At 39.4% G+C, this 21,831-nt stretch overlaps 1 protein-coding gene across 3 annotated transcripts in view; it reads left to right on the plus strand.

Moving 5' to 3' along the window:
• The first annotated feature begins 17,016 nt into the window (after positions 1-17,016).
• Positions 17,017-21,831, plus strand: part of AKAP11 (A-kinase anchoring protein 11) — a 44,884-nt gene continuing 40,069 nt past the window's right edge. For all 3 annotated transcript variants that reach the window (XM_026058943.1, XM_026058938.1, XM_026058942.1), the window contains exon 1: positions 17,017-17,085. The gene's annotated coding sequence lies outside the window, so the exon portion shown is untranslated. The remainder of the gene's footprint in view (positions 17,086-21,831) is intronic.

Raw genomic sequence — 21,831 nt, forward strand, 5'->3', positions numbered from 1 at the left:
TTGAGATGGGATGAAAAACTACAAGAGGAAAAGTGAAAATGATGGCACTGTGAGCAGCTCCGTCATTTCATGTTAATCTTAGAGGTGGGTGTGGTGAAAAGTGAGAAACAAAATTATTTAAAAATGATGCCATTCAGTCCACTAAAGCTTGTGTTTTGATTAAAATCTTCCCCTGACCTGGAAACACATATGGGAGTACAGTGTTAAACCAGATTGTCTGGCTGTGTATTTAACTAGTTTGTAACGTTTCCTTTGGGGCTGTTACAGGCTATTTTCTAATTGCAGTTCTGATCATATTGGTAAGTCTGCTTTTCAGAAATGAAATATCCCATGGCAGCGGAAGCGTGGCCTGGATTGCTCCAGTCATCTGATGGCAGGAAGAAGCCCTGGATCAGAGTTTGTATTCTCAGCATGACAAAGTATACGGGCAGCTGCAATGCTTTCTGCCCAAGCTGAATGCACAACAGATGACAGAGCAGCAGCTGACCCGACTCCTCCTAGATAAGAATGAAAGGGATCTACATGGAAATGCATGTCTCTTTTTATAGTGGGAGAGACGGATAGATTTCAGGGTGATGAAAGGGGACATCCTGTATCGTGGCAGATGACTTGTTGAAGCAGCAGGATTTCAGCTTGGGCTTTGCTTTCCTTTTCCTCTCCCTGACAACAGTGCACAGCTGGGCTCGCGCTTATCCCTGCTGAACTCATCCCTCTGCTCTGCCCTTTTGCCATTATTTCCCTCTCCTGTGTCTCAAAGCTTTTCAGGTGCCTGAAGGATTTCCCAGTTAAAGTTTGCCATGAGCAAGTTCCTTTCCCTTCTTCAATTTCATCCCCTAAATCTATGTGCTGCCTAGCTCACATGTAGTTTGATTAACAGCAGATATATGTTCTCCTGGTGTTCACACTGTCCTCCGAGTGATCCAGCTCATTAATTAAACATCACACAATTAACACCTCCAAATCCCTAGCACACTGTCCCTGGTGCAACTGGCATTTTCTCTCACAGTGAGGGATGGGCACCTTGCTGAGATATCCTGAGCACGGCCTCTCCCCTCCTCTCTGTTGAAGCATTCAGTTCTCTGAAGGTCAAATCGGCAACTTTTTGCTCAGGAATCTGCAAGCAGCTGGTGACTTGCACACACTATCAGAGCTGGTGCTTCTAATTTAGGCTTGGTGACTTATTTTCCAGATTGGATTAGCTTAAAAGCATGATTTCAATGAGAAACATTAGGTGAGTGATTTCAGATGAATAAAAATGAATAAAGAAATAAGCTTTATGTGATCATGCTCTGTTGTTCAGTCTCTCTTCCTCTCTTCCCTTCCTCCACCTTCCACCCCACTGTGTTTTGAACCCCGTCTCTGAAGTAATCTGCATGCAATAAACCCAAGTAAATGTTTGTACACTTGGGATATTTGAGATCAAGAGATGAGAGAGCATCAGACGTCAGTTGAAATCTGAAATTATTTTTCCAGATGCTTGTTAAAGTTGTATCTGTCATTTGTTTTCTTGTGTATCTTACTGGGAAATATTTGAATGAGTTTATACATAAATAAAAATTATAAAGTAATAATGTAGCTAAACAAGGGGAATTGGAGGGGAGGAATAGTTGTGCCAAGCCTGCTGAAACACAGTATTGTGGGCCATCTAGAAATGAATAGTTTCAGCATACAGTAAAATTTTCCCAAATTGTATTAGGAAGGTATACAGTACTTTACAAATCAAACTTCTTCACTATTAATATTTTCAGTATAATTGCATCTCCCTATGGCCACTCAGCCATGAAAATGATTATGCTATAATTCCCAGAATCTAGAACCTATTTAAAATATTGATAGGAATATTAATTAAATCTCTCAAACATTGCAGAAAGAGTAGCTTGGACAAATGAGCTTAAATTTCTAAAAAAAAAAAAAAAAATCCAATAACCATTAATTATATCAGGACAATCAATCACGATTTATTTCTCAGTCCATAAAAACATAGCTAATGGCTGACAAAGCTCAATTAAGGTTTGCTGAAATGCTAGTTTTTAAACAGAAGTTAAATTATTAACTCAAATCATTTGCCAGCAGGATCAACAGTAGATCAGAGTTTGTTTATTCATTATAAATCCTCTCTCAAACTATATACATTTTGAAAGCAAAATTCATTGTCCCAAGTTTTCTTATATGGCTGATTAATGTGGGATTTTTATTAAACACTTTTTTTGTTGATGGATTAAAAAGAGAAGACTAGAACATAAAGCTTGGTGATTCTTTTACATCTGTAAATCTAGGACCTAGTTTGGAAGCTTCTGCTATCCAGACGAATTAATCCCTAAGGAAGTGGGAAGAGAAAATGTTTTTCATTAATTTAAATAGCACTCCTACCCTCAGCAGACCTACTGCTTTGTGACTTGTGGGAACCTGACCTTCAGCATATCTCTGGGCTGGGAGAAGGGGTTTGCCTGGGAGGAAGCATAGGAACGGACACTGGAGAGATAAGTTACATGACATTTTATCGACCTGTTAATGTTTCCATTCAGGTTCCTACTTCCCACATTAAACAGAGAAAAAATGAGAATTTTAGGGTCCACTCCATGCTAGAGTTTTGCTGTAGCCTCACCTTGAGCACCAGGTAACACTGGCACCCAGAGCGTTGTTGGATATGAGGGGTGCACGCTGATGCTGTTGCAATTTCTTGTTAGAGCCATTTACTATTTCACAAAAGTTTGCTTAGCTCTCAATATTAATTGAAAAATTTCTACTTAGTGGTTCAAGATCTTTACAAAAAGGCTGAAGTGTTTCTTTCTGCATTGACTCTTTCTACTGGCCTATAATAGTAGCCATTCTCTTTTAGAGATGTATATAAATTACAGCTGCTAGCAGGACTTATTTTATGGGCTTTTCCAGAGGACACTCAAATACCTCAGCCAACATGCAATTTCTCTTTCTGACTCTCATCCTTATTCTGCTTTTTTCTTTCCTGCCCCCCTTTTAGATACCAAAAAATAAGAATTGGAGAAAAATGGTTGCTGATAGTATCACACTTGCCATAGCAGCTGCATCTTTCCTCTTGCCTTCTCCTTCTGCTCCCAGTTTCTTTGAGGGCATTCAAGAACCTCTTGGTTCCTTGCTCCATCACAGAGGAGCACTGTGATTGCAGGTCATTTTCTCAGCCGGTCTTGACTTCAGCAGCTGAAATTCTGTTCTTTGGGTGCCAGTGCTATTTAGTGACCAAACAGCTTTTGTAACTTAGTGTTTTATTTATTCTCAATAATAATTAACAGGACAATAATTAATGAAACACAGAAAGCATATCTGAGGAGCCGACTGGCTCCAACAAGGAGCCAGTAGGTATCTCTTTAGGTCTTTCCAAACCTGTTTCTTTTGGCAGTTCTGATGCCCGGCATTGGCAATGTCTCTTCCTTCAAGTTTATGACTATCATTTTATAGGTGAGGTTGAAGTCTTTTTGTTGGTTCATCCCCTTTGGGGAAAAGCACTTCTGAAACTACAAATGATATTTTTTCAGTATACAGGATTAATCCCTAACTGCTGCAGTTGCTGTTTGTTGAGTTGGAAATACAGTTCCCAATGGGTCATACTCATGATCATGTTACAGGATACCACCCGTCAGCTGAGCTGTGGTAACTCTGCATCTGTCACAATGGTAACTGAATTTCATCCTCTATGAAAGGAGTTTAAACTAAGAACCTGCACACAACAAAAGCCTGCACACAGTTTCATTTATTAACTTTATCCTGTGTCTAATCTCAACAATCTGATAAATCACATTTAGGGAGTACAATATTCTGTGATTCCATTGCTCTGCAACTGATACTCCCTGAAATCGTCACAGAATAGCATGATTTATGAAATAGTTAGATTACTTGGGCAAACTCTACTTTTTAATCCTCTCTTGCATGCTGGAATAGATGGAATTTCTGATTTCTTTTGAAAGTAGGCCACCTAGTGCTTACAGAGCTGCACCACAGTGCAAAAACTACTGCACACAGCTTGTTTTGCTCTCCCTTTAAACCAGAAAGCTGCTCATTACTTTTCATGAAATACTATGTGTTATGCTCTAATCAACCATAACAGAGCTTTTAGGTTGTGATTTCACATGTACTGAGTTTGCCTGTTCCCAGCCCTGCTCTCTGCTACTTACTTAGCTCCAGCACTGTTTTTTGTCAGACCTGTGAATCAATGTAATTCCCTAATGTGGGCAAGAAAGGGGAACAACCGTAACAGGGTAGGGGTCTGTGGGGTTAGTGAACTAAATCAGCTGATAAAAGGATCTAATCAACACCAGGGCTGGCCCAAGGAGGAGGCAGTGCAGGTGGAAAAGAGGAGTGAGGAAAGGGAGAGAGGAAGCATGGTTTTCCCCTTTCGGTGCCAGCAAGTCAACAGAAACTGCAGCCTCAAGTTTTCCAAACAAGAACAGAATTAAGGTAGAAACACTGACAACTTCTGCTAATTGACACTAAAATGCTATTAGGAGAAAAAGCCCCAGTCCTTTACAAGTGCTATTAAAAAATCATGAGCTAAGCAGTCGCCGTACTTGAATGTGACATCTCCAAAGAAAGCTGAAAAGCGTAGCTCGAAATGATGTTGCTAATTCTGCAGCTGTCTGATTTGATATGTAACCAGTGTCCCGGGAAGATACTTCATGCCAGCATTTTGCTGGAGTTTTCCTTTCTCCTCCCAATGAGGCAGAAGAAGAAAAGCTAACCATCTGTGGTCATTAAACGTCTCATGGCACTTCTCAAGGGTGTGTCTAAAGTCTGGTGATGAGCAATCCTGACCAAATTTTGCACTGGCTAAATCTCCTTCGCCTTAGCAAAATTCTCTCAGTGATCTCAAGTGAGAGGTGAGTTCTGATTTTTTGCACATATGTAAAAACTAAATACAGAGCTATTCAGCTCTGTTTGTAGTATAGCATAGTTGAATTCAGCTGTGCATAGTTTCCAGTGTATTTAACAACATCATCGTTTCTTGCATAGGTTCAGCTTTTCAGTTACTGTTCTGTTCCCATTCTGTGAAAATCAGTAATTCCTCTTCTAGTCTGCCTTCAAAGAAGTGCAGAGTTTTCTTTTTTTTCTAAACAAATTTAACACAAGTTAGTGGATCAGATCCTTATCACTAACAACATTTGTAGAAATACCGTGTCTCAGACTGTACAACTTAAGAAAATGATTAAATGTCAGAAATTTCTTATTTGGTTAATGGGCTTCATGCACCTTCATGAAACATCTTTTGTTAGCTAGTGTCTGAGACAGAGTACTGGCTGGGCTGTTGGATCTTGCATGGAAATGTTGACACTCCTATGAGGATGAGAAAGTTAGCAGAAAGTAAGGTCTAAATGAGGCTCCTTTGGTCATAAATTTCAAAAAATTACAGAAAGGCTCCGAATTTTAAAGCAAGCTTTGCATTATACAAGATAAAAGTGGTAAACTGAATGCTGTTGTATACTACTGCATGCCTGCCTATGCAGCTTCTTGTCAGCAGCTATTTCAAAGATCTGTTACGTCAAACTGACTGGATGTTTTGTTGTCACTGGTAAAATGGTACCTGCATAGATGGACAAAAAAAATTCTGTAATAGTGCTCCTCAGTGCTTTGTTGGCAGAACTTTACTTTTGACCTAATATCAACTCTCATTCATTTTGGACCATCCATGGTAAAAAGATGTTGAATGAAGAGAGACGTGTGCACGATCGCTCCCGGATCACTTCAGATGAATGTTGGGAAGTTTTTTTACACGATGAATGCTGTTCAAAAAATAGCAGTCTCCTTAATGTCTTATCACAATACATTAATATTTTTAAATCAGTCTTTTCTTTCTAATTAATCAAAGCATACTTTACAAAGAGCTCTACAACACGACTTCAAGATTGCTCCAGAGAATACTGTCGGTGGAGAATTTATTATGTATTTTTCTCATCACTGCCCACAGTGTGACTTGTCAGGCGACCCACCAGCAACTGATGACTCTGTAGGTGTTTTGGCTTTTTTATTTTGGGTTGCATTTATGATTGTGGGAAAGCTGGCAAGGGTAGAATCCTTCAGAAGCAGAGGGCAGATTTGGAGCACAGAGAGAAGAAGGTGCAGGGCACAGTAGCTTTAAACTCCTTTTTGCCATTCTCCTGGATGCTTCTGAAGTCTGGGGAACCATAACAGCCTGTCCACATTGTACTCTCTTCCTCAGTCCACTATGTGAGCACTATCCTAGCCCAGACAAGCTTCCTTTACCTGCAGTGTTGGTCATTATCTTTCCTGGGCAGAACTGCAAAATGACCACATTAAAACTTAAAGCCTTCAGTGGAGCACTTTAAGAGATATTTTAAAGAAAGTAAGATATTTTCTTTAGCATTTAGTATTCTTCTCGCACATGCACGTTTATACTGCCTTCAAATATACAATTCAGTCAGGCTAAGTTTTAATTTATTAGTTAAACTAATTACAAATATTAATTAATTTTTTTAAATCATATCCTAAAACTTGTCAGCTATTAAACTGGAATTAACTTTATTTAGAAACTCAGCCTTAACACCATCAATATCAATATCAGGTTTCTGCAGTCTCTTAAAGTGCATTTAAAATAGCAAATTATCCTTCCCTGTGACACGTTAGATAGATACGGACAAAAAAAATTCTTGAAATTAAAAAAAAAAGGGGGGGAGACTATAATCTGTACTGATGATCCTAGGATACTTCCTATTTCTCAGGTTTGGGTATTGCCCGTCACATCCCAGTTATCAGAACTGGACTTGTGCTGTAATACTGTGCTTCATAATGTACTCTAATTTCTGAAAGGAGGCAAATTGAGCATTCAGAATAAGAGGAACTGCAGTCCCCCACAGATTCCCCTCTGTGATGATCAAGGAAGCAGGACTAGAAAGTACAGTTTCAGGCAAACCTGCCTTGCCAGACCCTTAAAAAAAACAGGATCTGAAGACGAAGCATTAGACTGTTTCCTAACAAAAAATGTGTGCAAATTCTTCAGTGACTCTTCTGAAACCCTGAAATGCTCAGTTTTCCTCACACAAACCATTTATACTGGGCTTTGATCAATTTTCAACTGTAAAAAAATGCTTTAGATGCCCTGAAAAAATCAACATAATTCTGCAGATGAAGTGGCTAAATCAGATTAATATAATTTTGTTTTCTGATATAAAAATGGTGAAGTTAGGCCTTTAGGGGAAATGAAATCCATTTCCATTTTTCTCCTTTGCCATGATGTGTTTTAAGTGTTATATTACTAAAGAAGCCATCATCACTACTTTATTATAACTTACCCTGCAGTGATTTTATTATACCATTAACTTCAACTCATACAGGATCAGATTGTTCTAAGTTTATGGCTATTGTAAAGTTTTTAGTATAAAATAAAAGAAATAAGAGTATTGTGGAGGTTTCAAACACTGATTTCTTTCCTGTACCCCATCTTCATTGTTCCTAAAGAACAGGAAAAAATTGCAATTGGGCAATACTTACCTAAGGTTCAAAATTACTTTTAGTAGCAAAGAAACACTTAAAAAAACCTTTTGGCTTATCTTTCAAGATAACCATCTTGCAGGGACAGGTCTCAACATTGCCATGTGTTCAAAGCTGACAAAATAAAAAGCTGCTGGTAATTCTGGAATCTTTTTGGCAGATAAGGAAAAATAATTTAATACTTTTATAACACAGCTTTCAGAATCAAATTATGACTTATCTATAGCACATGTGCTTTATTATGCCACATGTGACCTGGGCAATTACTTGAAAGCAAACAACTAATTCTCATTTTCCATTCATTTATAAATAGAACAGTGYCTTATCAACTGTAAATGATGATACATTGTTAAAGTTCAAACAATTTAATATACCTTTTTTTTTACATTTTCAAATATTCCTAATGCAGTTTCTTGAAATTAGCCAAGCAGACAGTGAATTATTTCCCTTTCAATCAATGGAAAAGTTTTGGAATTATGTTTGATATTTCCATGGTTTTAAAGCAACAAGAGTTTTTCCAGTGACAACAAAGGAGATATTTTCCTTTCAACCAACTTTTTCATTATTTTTCTGTATTAAAAGAATAAATAATACATTATTGGTAATACATGAAGATCTAATCCTATCAAGATGTAAAATTTTAAGCTATGTTAGAATCTTGAAAAACACTATTTAATTTACTGTCACAGTCAAGTGTGAATGAATAACTATTGATAATATTTTGGAACAGTTTTCTTGCTCTGCAAAAGGTACTGTATTTTCTGTAGGCCACATTTTTGCAACAAAAAAATACAAAGACTTGTTCTGAGAGGCCAAGTCTGTTCCATTCACATGATGTCTTACTGGTCAGTACAAAATCATGAAGCTAATTCTTCCAGAAAGTGCCGTGCTTGTTCTTTTTCAAGCTGTACCTTGACTTATTTATAGAATATTATTATTATAGATATTGCTGTTATCGTGATCCATGTATCTGTAGATGCATAATTTTTTTRAATCATTCCTATTTAGACTCAGGCATAGTTCATGATTACACTGCATATTCCAGACTTCCTCTGGCCTGGCCCAATGGTCTCTACATGCTCAATTCCATATAGTTTTTAGTCCATAGTAAACACGTAGGCTAAAGTTATATTTAGAAATCAGGAGGAGTACACAGGGTAATGATCACTACAATTAGATGAACTGGAGGTGTTCTGGAAATACATTTCAAACTTTTTTGTTTACATTCTACATTCTGCTCTGATATGCTTCAGTGACAGCTGAAGTCAATTCTCTTTATAGGGGAAATTAAGCTGCTTTGGTTTTAAATATGATGTGCAAATGTAACATTTCTGAGCTCAAATGAAAATTTAAATGGGAGAAGCTATTTCATTTTCCCAATGAAAATGAAATAGCCTTCAGCAAAGAAAACTCAGACACAGTTACTCAGAAATCCTACTTGGGTGGGGAAGAACTCACATTATTTCTTTCAGGCATTTCCATTCTTTGTCTCATTCTGGCCAAGATTTTCAGTCTTCAGGCAGTGACTTCCAAAGAGGTCCTTGGAACGGAGCATTACAGTGGCCGCTTTCCACAATGGCAGCACCCCAGGGTAATAATTCCCTTTCCCTGCAATATGGCTTTTAGGGATTCCTTGTATCACACTGACCTTTTATACAATCACTCATTCTAGTTCGTCTTAGGTGTTTTATTCCTTGTTACTCCTAGTTTTATTTTTATTTTTTGGGAGAACTGAAAATGAATTTTTTGAGAAGCTCTCAGTACTCCTATTACAGCAGAAAAGGTGTCACCAAGTAGTGTAAGAATTTGGTAGTTTCCCTTCAAATATTCTGAAGGGAAAGACTATAAAACTTCCATTAAAACACACTGATGTTTAAATGGCATTTCTTTTATTGATATCAGAAAGGAAAAGAAATAAAACTTCTGAGTATGTGGCTGAACTGAGTAAATTAGGCATCAGAGAGACTTTAAATGACACACTGAAGCAGTAATTGGTATGTATAATATAAARCTGGGCAACCCAGATGGACGTGTTAAGACTGACTGAAACCTAAAACATACGCTGAAGTTGTTATAGCTGAGATAAACAGCACATTTTAAGATCTGTTGCAGCAGTGTATGGCAAACCGTACAACAAATCCACCAGAAAGGAAGAAGTAAGCACACCATGTATAGCACACTATATTTTCATTTTGGGAAAGAGACTCACAATGCAAATGATTTCCTGTTCAAGAATAAACTCTGTAAAAACTGCCATAAACTGGGCCATGCACAGAAAATATGAAGGTCAATGAAAAGCAAAACAACTATCACAAAATTCCTTTGGAATCTGTGGGTAACAGGCTGGGATTCACCCAGATTGCTGTAGCATCTCTACAGGATTTGAATTTGAGAGAGAACAAGAAAGTAAGAATGAGTTGTGTTTATTTACAAGTGGAAGGAACAAGATTTGAAACATGGCTCAGTAAAGCATCTGTTGTTCCTCTAATTTCACAGCAGGAGTATTAGAGACCATTTAAATAGATGAAGTTGCAGAAAATTTAATTACCACTAAACATTTACAAGGGAATTCATTGTTCCCTGGAGTTACCACAGTTAATGTAACAATGGTATATAACATCTCTGAGCTTTAAAGAGGAAGTATATGCAGGAACTGGTTGGAAACAACCGATAGAAGATTTCTGGTAGACTAGCAGAGTAAAAAGTATCTGCAGATTTAAAAAATGATGAGCTTTATCTTAGAAGAGAAATTATCTAAACATTTGGAAAAAGCAGCTGATTTTTTTTATTATGATACCATAATCTTAAACTGTAGGAAGGCAAAGATGTCATTTTTTACAAACCTGTCTGAAAGTTTTACAAACTTGTCCAAAAACACTGAAGTGGAAAAATAACTTCAACCCTGCCAGAATTCTGCCATAATATATAAGGTTAACTTCAGCAAAGTTAGTGCATTGCTAGTTCTAAAAACGAAGGAAGGTGTCTGAATTTGTGCTGATCTCAGCACTACCAGTTACTCAGTAAAGCATACAAATAAGTATCCTTTACCTAGTTTGGAAGATATAGGTGCCTCATTATCTCATTTTTGCTAGTTCATCCTAACCTACATTCATGCACAAATACTCACTGAAGACAATGAGACAGGGTGTGTCTCATATGTTACATATATAAGTATTGATTTCAACCTAGTACCTTACTGTCTAGAGTGGTAACTGTACCTGCTGGTTAGCAGGGATACACAAGCAGGTACTATTGGGTACTCCTGGCGTGCAATGTTATTTGGTAACACTAATCGCATAACTAGCAATGAAGGACAACCTGAAAACTCCCTCATGGGGTTGAGTATTATCACAGATCAAATACAGGAAAATTCAGTGATATCAGAAGCTCATATTCACAATAAAGTTGTGCATAAATAACAAGGCAAAGCTGAAGAAATCCAAAAGGAATCCAGAGCAAGGCAGGGCTGCATTCAGTCATTATTAACTGACTTAATAATAGTCAGTTATGGAGAGGGTGTTCAAGCATTTTCTAAAAAACAGACTTGCACTGGAAACGTCGGATAGTACTGGTTTCATCAAAACTTTTTACAGAAGCTAAAGCGGTGATCTGCCAGCCAGAAATCCAACCAAGCTGGCTGTTTGCTGTAACTCAGCTGCCTGTGTATCTAGCCACCTGGCAATTTGCCGACTGCTCGGTTGGTTTCTTGGCTCCCCAGACATGTCAGCTGGCAAAGCAATAGATTGTTCCACTTTTGCCAGAAAGGCAGCCCAGCCAATGTGTTTTGTTCCAGTGCTCAGTGAAACATAATATTGACAAGCTGGAATTTCCTGCAGAATAAAAATTTCACTTCCCAGCCAACTCTAGTTATTATCGTACACTCTTGTGTAACATGGTGACAGTGTTATCACATCCTTTATACAAATACAATGCACAGAAGTGATGTTAATCCAGAGAGTGTTTTAAGGCATTGGATAAGAATCTTGTAGCATCTGAAACAGGCTCTATGCAGTACAATGCACCTTTTTATAAAGTTAGTTTGTGATGCTTTCCATTTTGTATCAAAAGGTCTACTAAGTTGTCTCTTAAAATTCATTTGTCAGCAGGACATAACTGGCCAACTGACGGATAAATTCTGAATATAGTCTGTGGATTACATCTTTTACACGTATTGTTTTGGAAGACAATTTACTTAGGTTACAGATCATCCAACTCCAGTTTCAGTTTCCAAGTAATGCAGAAGAAAAACCAATGATAGTTGCAACATATGTTTATATACATATAAAGATCATTAGATTTTCACTGTTAAAACAATGAGCTAAAATACTCACGAACGTGCAAATAAATATTAACATATCACTGGAAACAATAGATTTGTGAAACTTTCAGCGAAAAGAAACCAGCAGATGTCATTATACGTGCCATAAACTGAACCCTTGTCAGAGATAAATGCCATGGTCCAGCACTGGCCAAAGATTCATGACAGAATGACTAATAAAATTATACACTCAAACAAAGCATTCCAGTTTTTTAGTTGGTAGGTGTGTTACGAGTATCATCTTCAAGGAGAGACTGAGCAGGGTTTAAATGGCAACGCAAGTCAACACATGGGTATGCACTTGGTGGCAGAACAAGCCAATTTAAGCTGTTCCTGTTCTCAGTTGTCTCTGTGCTATCCCCAGTGCCATGCTGACACATTTATTATGCTGGTGAACTGGATCAGTGAAAAAGAAGAAAAGCAGGTTGTTTTCTAGCCTTCTCAGTCCAATCATCTCATTTACTGCTTGATTTCACAAATGTTCATGCTGGCACAGTCCAGTAGCAGTGCAGATGTAGAAGCAGGTAGCTGAGGCTGGGAGGCAGAATGCTATGTTATAAACAGAGAAGCCACCAAAAGTCATTCAAGAAATTGTATCATTAGTTCCTATCAGACAAGCTTTAGATTTGGGGGAAAAAGTAGTAGCAAGCATGGCAAATCCTTCCCAGCTTGCCACAAGAGGATCAATGGAAAGGCTTATCTAGGCTCTCAAGAAATACATGCTATGTCTCCAGTTGAAGGTAGGAATGGCAAGACTATAAACTGTCTATCTGCCTTTGAGCAGGCAATCCATATTACTACATCCGTGTAGTTTATATAATGCAATTTAAAGTCTTGCCTGGATGTAATAAAGCTTTAGGTATAGAGGGACATTCTCCAGAGGTGGTGTCATAAAAAAACCACTGATTGAATTATGCAACTAAATAGCTTTCCTGTACAAGGGAAAAAAATCTTAGCAAGGGACTAATAAGAAAATGAATGGAAAACTGCCATACACTCACAGACTAGTTCTTATCTCCTTTTATAGAACTGGCATTGAATATGTTAGAGAGATGACATACAAGTCAGTCTGAGATAGACATTCAACAAGTTGCTCTAAGCCAGTGATACTGAAAATATCAAGCTTATAAGACAGGTGCAGATAGTGACTCAGGATAGTATCAGTGACACAATAATATTTCTGCCAGAAAAGATTCTAGCGATACATATCAAGATGTTTTTGATACAGAAAAAGCAGAAAACACTGCAAGCGTCTACATGACAAAACTGCAGCAATGTCCAGGAGTAAATCACAATCTGTCTTGCATTCATTTCTGTCATGTTGCATATCAAATGAAAGTAACATAACTTGTTAGAAATGTTCTTTTACCTTAAAAGAGAAGTATACAGCTTATAGAATCAGAAAATATCCTTTTAAATAGTTTATGAATTCTGTAATTCCTCCCATAGAAACTGAGTGGAGCAGTATTCCATATAATCACACACCTATAGCATATGGTTACAAAAGGAAAAAGGGAAAGATTCTGAAACTTGGAAGTATGTCCAAAAAAGTTTTATATATTTCTAACCTGAAAAAGAAAATTGGACAAAAATCAACCCAAAATGTAAGAAAAGCCCCATTGGATCAACAAAAAGGTTCCATCCAATTCACTGTTCCATCTCTGATTACTGCTCACAGAGCCACTGTTKGTGGTGAGCATGTTCCTCGCCATTGGCACGGAATTTGTCTACCCCATAGAACTTAGTATCATCCTCAAACCTGGAGATTTCACTGTGCACTCCCTTCTATGGGTCAGAGATGAAGAACTTGAATAAAACTGGTCCCTGCCCTGATTCCTGAGGGACCCTACTACTGACTCTTCTGCATCCTGAAAAGTTACCATGAAGTCCAGCTTCCGTTTACTCACTTTCATAGGGCCTGGTAACGGATGTTGTTGCTAGGCAAGGTCCATATTCTCCTACTAGCAGCGAAGTTTTACACACCCACTGCTGGCAAAGAACCAAACCTGCCTGAAAATAAAACCATAGCAGCCGCTGGACACCCTACATATTCCTGTCAGGAACCCCTCTTGAAACATGAAAATACTCCTGTGGTAATTAATGAGACAAATAAAACTGTGTTCCATGATATCAGATTAGTCTCCTGGATAAGTCTGATTCCTGTTGGATCTATGTTAGATATGTATGCTTTGGGTGTAGCTTTGGGTTTATCTACCTATACTCATGTATTAAGTAGGAAAATGCATTAGTTGAAAAAAGCAATTCATTATCCTTCACCTTTCAGTTTAGTGTTTTCGCTATAAAGGGAATGCTGCTCTTTTGATCAAATATTCTACTAGATTTCTGCTTTATAAATGACTGTCAGCTTTTGCACTTGCTGTCTCTGAAACTCTCTCCTGTTCTGTCTGCCAACCCCAAAGTATATGAAAAATATAAGACTAAAGTGTGCTCTACAGGACATAAATTACCAGAGTGCAGAAACTGACACTCTATTTCTTCATAATTAATATGCATTTTAAGAAGTGTTGACTCACCAGCCAATTTTCCTGTACATTTACAAAGGCAGTATTTAAATCAGTTGTAATAAAAATCAATATTCCAAAGCTATTGCCATTTTTAATATTGTACATAAAAACATTTTTCTGACAAACAATGGTGTGCTGTGGGTTATGTTTCATAGTTTCCTGATGAGGGTAAAGTCTTGATTTTTTTCAAGGTTTTGCCAGAGAGCCATAGGAACTCATTATTCTGAGTAGTCTAAGGGGAATTACAGAACAAAAGGAAGAAAAGTCTTGAATTTATTTTTAAAGCATGCTTTCTCATATTTGTGTTGTTCCAAATTATTTTGTTTTGGAACACTTACTTACAGTAAGTCTTGATATATGAAAAACAAAAACAACCCCCTTTTACAGAATTATTAGTTTTTATGAAAACTGAAAGGTACCTTGAACTAAGGAGTTGGTCAAAAGAGGTACCTTTTGGTTGATCAGAGATCTGCAAAACTGTTAAAATTTCCTTACTTAAAGGTCAGTAAATTTATGAAATAGCATGGTCTCAATGACTACTGCAATGACGACTAACCTGAGTTAAATTTGATTCAATTATTCATTTACTTTCTCCCCACCCCATAGGGACCTGCAGTGCCTGGGAAGAAGAGAAACCTTGTGTTTGACCCACTTTACTAGCACTTTAGAATCAGTGATCCTTTGATTCTTTTTTCTAGCTAGCCTGCATGGTTTGCAGGCTTTGCCCCACAGCTTATTAGTTTTTAGGGCAAATTAAAATGAAATTTCTCTATCTGTTGGTAAAATGAATAAGTGAATATGCATCCTGACTTCTGAGGTGGCTAAAATGATTATGCAACCCAGAAATAGCAAATGATCAAGGACTAAACAGAAATAAAAGCAAAGGCTTAAGTAAAAACAGAAGCTAGGTGGAAGCCAGGAATTACACAGAAAAAGTTATGGTGATCCAATAGCAAATAAGGTTTGTTTGTTTGTGGCAAGAACACGCTCTCATTGCCTTTTTACAGGGCTCAGGTACTAGTGGGAAGAAGAGATAAACACAATTTAGTAGGCAGTCAGGCTAGTCTGTCTCTCTTTGTCCCTCTCTTTCTGTGAAGTAGATGGGTCACACTTTGAAATCCTCAGTACATAAAAAGCTAGAAGGCTAGCCTCTTTTTTCTTTCCTTTTCTGCCAGTATATAAAGCTTTGGATTCTTGCTAAAAACAGCTGTAGGGGCTCTTTCTTTTCTGTCCTGCAAAAGTTGTTGCAATCACATGCCACCTTGCATGAGTCTCTAGTTAGGGTGGAATTCTGGTTCTGTTCTTCCCCCTCCTCAGTTTCACTCTTATATGCCGACTCTCAGAAAGACTGGTCTGGATTTTGGGAGTCTCTCTTTTGGGGAAGGGAGAGAGTTGTTAGCCTCCAGTGACAGACTATCCACAGATGATGGATAGTGCAGAGAATCCACTGCAGTAAACAGACTTTCTGTTTTGTGTCCTTTGCTGCTGCTGTGCTAGGGTCTGACAGAGCTGGTGCTGTAATGGAATAATGTTGTGAAATTGCATGAGCTTTTATTAGATCACTGTTTCCATGCAGATAGAAAGAAATCCAATGCTCCAACACCATGCACAGTTAAATACTCATCACTGTCATAGTTCATGAGAATTTGAAAATAAATTGCATATTTGATGGCGTATCTGATTGTGCCTAAATTATTGGGGAATCTGGTAGCACTGAGTTTAAAAAAGGGTGGGAAGGAAGGAAATGCTCGGAGGCTTCAGGCAGAGTTTAAGTCTGCTGTCTGTGCCTTGTGTGACTAAAACCAGATTTAGCCTCTAACCCATCTGCCCTGCTGAGCCAGCCAGCCAGGTGGCAAGCCAAGCCTTGCATGAGAGGTTTTTGTGTGCAACCGGGAGGCGAGTCTTAAGTCCAGACTAACTAGGCAGGAAAGACCCACCTCGCAGGTCTCCTCTCCCATATGCCTTGGAGGACAGAGCTTGACATCCTGCTTCTAACACAACTTTTCAAGGGCTGTGTGAAGGCTGTAACTGCACTGAGCGAAGGGTGGTAGCCTCATGCCACACCACGTTTCTTGCTGCAGGGCAGATACTGGCTGTGACCCTACTGTAGCTTTTGCAGAGGGGACGAAGCAGGACTGGCTGAGAGGCTCTTTGCCAGGCGTGCTGAGGGAGGGCAGCAGCACCAGCTCACATATTCCCCCTCAGAGAGGGCGCCTGTCAAGGCCCGGAGGGGCAGACCTGACAGATGGCCAGGGGCAGGCACGAGGTGGGTTTTGTTCCTGACTTTGCCAGGAGGAGGTGTGTAAAATGCGGCTCCTGGGAAGAGAATATGGAACATACGCCCGTTACCGGGCCCCCGGAAGGCGACTAACGGCCATAACGGGCGGGGGCCGCGCGCGCACCCCACGCGGAGGCGCGCGGCGCTCGGAGGCGTCGCGGCCGCCGCCTGCGCGTCTTCCTCCTTCCCAGGGTTCCTGCTGGGGCGGCTTCGGATTCCCGCCTTGGCGGCCAATGAGGACGCGGCGGGAGCCGCCACGTGACGCCCTCCCTCCTGCGGGGGGCGCGCGAGACTGCCGGGGGGGCGGGGAAACGTCGCGAGAGCGGCACGCACGCGCGCAGGGGGCGGGGGACGAGGGCCGGGTTGGGGAGGCGGCGGCGGCGGGGCGCTGCGGTGACGGCGGGAGGGAGGGGGCCGGGCTGGGTGCTTGCTCTGTTGCTTTAGGAGGCGAAATGGCTGTGGGTGCCGGATGCTGAGGAGGCAGTCAGGTATGGYGCGCCCGCTCTTCTCCCCCCTTTCTCCCCCCCCCCCCGGCCGTTTGGCGGCGGGGGGCGCGGCGGCCGTTGCTTCCGTCCCCGCGTGAGGCCGGGGGAGCCGTTGAGGGCGGGGCCGCGGGGCAGCGGCGGAGCGCTGTCTCCCGGCCCGCCGGGCGGCGGCTCGTCCCCACAGGTGGCTGCCGCCTGGGTACGGGGGTGAGGATGCTCTGCCCCTTCTGCGCCTCCCCTGCGGGGAGGAGAGCCGGGGCGCGCCGCTGCTGGCTCCTCCCCAGCGGGCTCTGCGTGGCCTTGGGCAGGGCGCTCCTTCGCCGGCCCTGCGCTTCCCTGCGCCCGCGGCGGCAGCAGCGCTCGCACCTGAGGGGAGCGCAGCGCCCTGGGCCGGGGGGATGTGGGGGGAAGGCCCCGAGACGCGGGGGGGCGGTGCTCGCGGCCCCCCGCCGCGTGGCCTTCGCGGGAGGCGCGGCAGGCTGCGCCGGAGGCCTGCCGCTGAGGGAAGTCCGGTGACCCCCTCGGCGGAGGTCGTTTGTGGTCCCGGCTGCGTGCTGGCTTGTTTWATGGTTGATGCACGCGGGTTAACTAAGTTCACCACGTTCTCGGCGTTTAGCCTTTTAAAAGACGCTTTTCTTTTTCCCCTCCCCATCCTTCTCCCACTTCCTTTCCTCCCTCAAGGGAGGAGGTGGAAGGAGTGTTGTGCGTTCACTTTCCTCGCTCTTCTGAGGAGCTTTCTCTCGCTGCTGAAGTTACCTGTTTCTGTAGGTCGCACTGGTTTTCCCTAATATCCATTCAAAAACAACCCCCCCCCCCAAAAAAAAAAAAAACCGTAAACTGTGGCTTTAGATCCGGTACAATAAGATTTGTATTGAAGCCTTGACATATTACTGTAGTTCAACGAAATCACTATGAAATAGGGTGAAAAATAATAAGATCTATTTTATCTGAGAAAGATCAGTGGTAATAAAGTCAGTGGTAACAAAGTGCACTTAAGTTGTCCATATTAGAGTTGGAAAAAGTCTTACTTGCATTGAAAGTTTATTTCATAATTATACAGTTAGCCTTTAATCTTGTAAGAGATTCTGTCAGTATTAATTAATTCTTGAGAAATTACATATTTATAGCGTGGGTCCCATTTGTCCAGAAAAATTCCTTGGTCTGCATGCATGAGCAGGCAAGGTGACTTTTTGAAGCTTGGTAATGAAATTATGCCATCTTGTCTGATAACTCACAGTATTTTCTTATCCTTCATGGATTGTTTAAAATCCATTGACAGCTGGAAGAGTATAGTGGTGGAAAGTCTTATGCAGTGTGGAAAAATAATAAAATAAATTAGATTATTCCTTCTTCCTGTTAATCTTTTAGTATGGTACAGTCTGAAAAATACCTCCTAAACAGGGTATTCTCTGGCAATGTTCTTCTCCAAGGGGAAATAAGATTGCTTGAAAAATGCAATGTTACTATTGCAATGCTGTTACTTTTAAAATCATTAAAAAAAAAAAAAAAGATTTAGCCATGTTATGTATTAGACAACAGAATAAAGTGCAAAAACAAGAAGTTAATTGCATAAACCCCAAAGTCTAGACTAATGGGTATTTTTAGTACATTAAAAGTAATATTTTTCTTAAAGGCTGTATTTGAGAATGCAGACTCCCCCCAAAAGTTTCTTGTGTTTTAACAAGTGTTCTTTATGTTTTAACAGATTTTCTGGTGTTTAACAGTTGAGAGGTTGGCTTGTTTAGATGAAACTTAATTTGATTTTTCCTAAAGTGATTTAAAATATATACTTTAGGTGAACAAAGGCAAATATCCCTTTTGTTTAAAGTCCTCCTTGTGTAGGGAGGAAAAGTGAAAAACAGTAAAAGATGGTTTTTTGAGAGGGGGAGGAGAGGGGATGATTCTATAGTTTTTTAGTGTTGCTACAGTGGCATTCAACTGGTTAGTGCTATTTTTATGGCTGTGATGCCATATGGCTGTGTTGCTGATATGCAATCAGAAAGTAAATAAAAACAATCATGTTAATATTGAGTGAGMTTACACAGGGAAAAGATGAGTACTTGCTGTTTACTACAGTGAAAGAGTTTATTTTTAATCTTTTAGAGAAGATATAGCATGAGAAATGTTAATATTCCCTATGACATTTTATGGTRTAGTTATTTTATGATAAAATGTGAAATGTTTCTTGTTATACTGTAGCAATATTAAGAGACAATTTTCTATGGTAGCTGCTTATCAAACTTTTTAAAAAAATAGCAAAGGGGTTCAATTTAGGGTAGACGGAAAACTGCAAGTTTTCCAGTTTTTCAGCTATATAGTCTGAAATATATGGCTGCATTTTTTTTAATCATTGTCTGTTTTAACAGTTGAATGTTGAAAATAATTTTTTTTTTTTTTTTTTTTTTTACAAAAAGAAGAGGAAAGACTGTGATGCAGTATACTGGCAATACCATTGTAATAATGGAATCAGTGAATCAAAAGGAAATGGGGTGGTGGTAGCAATTTATAAAGAAAATGTTTGAGCCAAATCTTCAGACATCTTAATGTACAATTGATGAATGAAAGCACTCATGGACTGAATTTGTTCCACCTTTTCTTAGCGTGGATATAGCTGCAGTCAAGACAACTTGCATTTTTTTTAAATAGACTTTTTCAATGCTGCCAACCCTATTAGTGAAAGTGATAAATTATTAGAAATAAGAAATGGAAAAGCATCTATCAGACTATTCTGTGTGTTTGTCAGTGCAAGATTGTTTCATTTGATTTTTCAATAGCATTTACTTTGTTAAGGTTACAAAGGAGTGCATATTCTTGTTTTTAATTTTTCTTTTTTTAAGTTTAATATTTGGAATGAGTGTATCCAAGTTCAGCTTTTGCTTAAGCTTGGCTTTTGGAAATCATCAGCTAAGCTCTTTTGGCCACTTCAGGTCATTATGTTGAAGGCACAAAAAGTATTTTTGCTTTAAAAGAAAGATTTCTTCCCTCCCCTCCCCCTCTTAAACAGTACTATAGCAAAAATATGTTTTGGAACATAGTCATACAGTTTTCCTCAGCTTGAATCTTTTATTGGAAATTAATAAGAATGGAATATATTACATACATTTCAAATTTACTGCATATACAATTCAAATTCTTACATATGCTGGTATGCCTTTAAACATAGACGTGTGTGTATGTTCACAGCTATTTAAAAGATTTACTTGGCACATTTGCATTTTATAGACATTAAATAAACTTTCTACCTCTGTTAGTTAATGGTTGTAAGTGCACTCTGATTTTTAATAAATTTATGTGTAGGATGAATTTATATAAAAAATTRAAAACCAGGGCAAAATTTCTGTTGAATTCTTTGAGCTAATTTCACTAGTGAATTTTGCACATTGCATACTTGAATGAGATTTGAAAAGCTAAATGCTTATTACTTGTTGCTTAAACTTAGTGTGGGTATTTATTGGCGATTCTCACAATCAAAGTCTTTTCTTTTTTTCTTTTTTTTGTTTTTTGAATGTCTGCCCGTGTTCCTGAATAAATATCAGCCAGAAAAGTTCTGTTCCTCTGACATCTGAGACTTTTGCCATTTATTCCACTTTTCTTGTGAAGTTTACAATAGAAGGAAATGAAACTTAATAGTAAAATACAGTATGAAGAAGTAAAAATAATTTTAAACAGTAGGTTTTATTTATGTAAGTTATGAACTATTTCCAGACTGTCTTTCCTATCAGTGCTTTCACTTCCTTTCCAGTTAGTTTTAAAGTTTTGGTATTTTTCTGATGATTAGACCATTACATTTTTGAAGGTGAAGAATAGATTTTTTGTTCTGTTTTGTGTTGTACTGTTGGACAAATGGGAACCTTCAGATTTCTCTGAAATTGCTGTTCTTCATTTTATTGGATGACAGAGAGCTGGGATACCGTAGGCAGTGGAGAGAGCCTGCATAATGCAAGTGCTGAAGGACAGAATGCAGAGAAGACAAAATGGTTATGGTGCTGAGTCAAGGATAAACCAGGACTGTGTCTGTCCAGCATCTTTCAGGGTCTTTGTACTATGACTTACAGAATTGTTGGTTTCATGGTGTAGATGACACTGTAGGTGGCTCTGTGTGGGTACTTAGGTCTCTGGAGTTTACTAGTTGAGCCCTGTGCCATAGGATGATGCTTAACCTGCTGCCTGAAGGCAGCGTACTGTAACCATAAACTACTGTACCTGAGTAAATCCTGTTGGACCCAAGATGGTTACAAAGTCATCTCTGTCATTTCCCTGTGCAGGGAGGGCTTTCTTGAATTGCTGCAAGGAATGAGCAGTCCGCGGGTAGTGGAGCTCAAGTACTTGTACTTGACCCTATGTGGGAAACCAGCTTTTCCCATTGATGGTCCTTCTTCGGACAAGGATATATTAAAAGAGTGTTTCCCTGATACAATGAGATTAGCAAGAGTAGATTAGCCATTTAAGATGGAGCAGTAGGGAAAAGTGAAGTGGATCTGTTTTCTTGCTTGATATTGTTTCATGGCATTTTTTAACATGTAAATCTCAAGAGAAGTGTGATTGTGGTTTTTTTCTTCTTCCATCCATAAAGTTTGCCATGTTTTTTTTCTTTTTATATATGTGTATATATATTAAAAAAATAGATGGTAGACAGATTTAGAGACCTGCTTTGTGTTATTGTCTTAACTGGATCTCTGAAGTTTGGAAGATTAAGATGCATATCCTGCTCTGTAGATGAACATGTTACAGTTTATTTACCTGTGTAAC

This window comes from Apteryx rowi, unplaced genomic scaffold (assembly GCF_003343035.1).
Source record: "Apteryx rowi isolate R43461 unplaced genomic scaffold, aptRow1 scaffold_150, whole genome shotgun sequence".
NCBI lineage: Eukaryota > Metazoa > Chordata > Aves > Apterygiformes > Apterygidae > Apteryx > Apteryx rowi.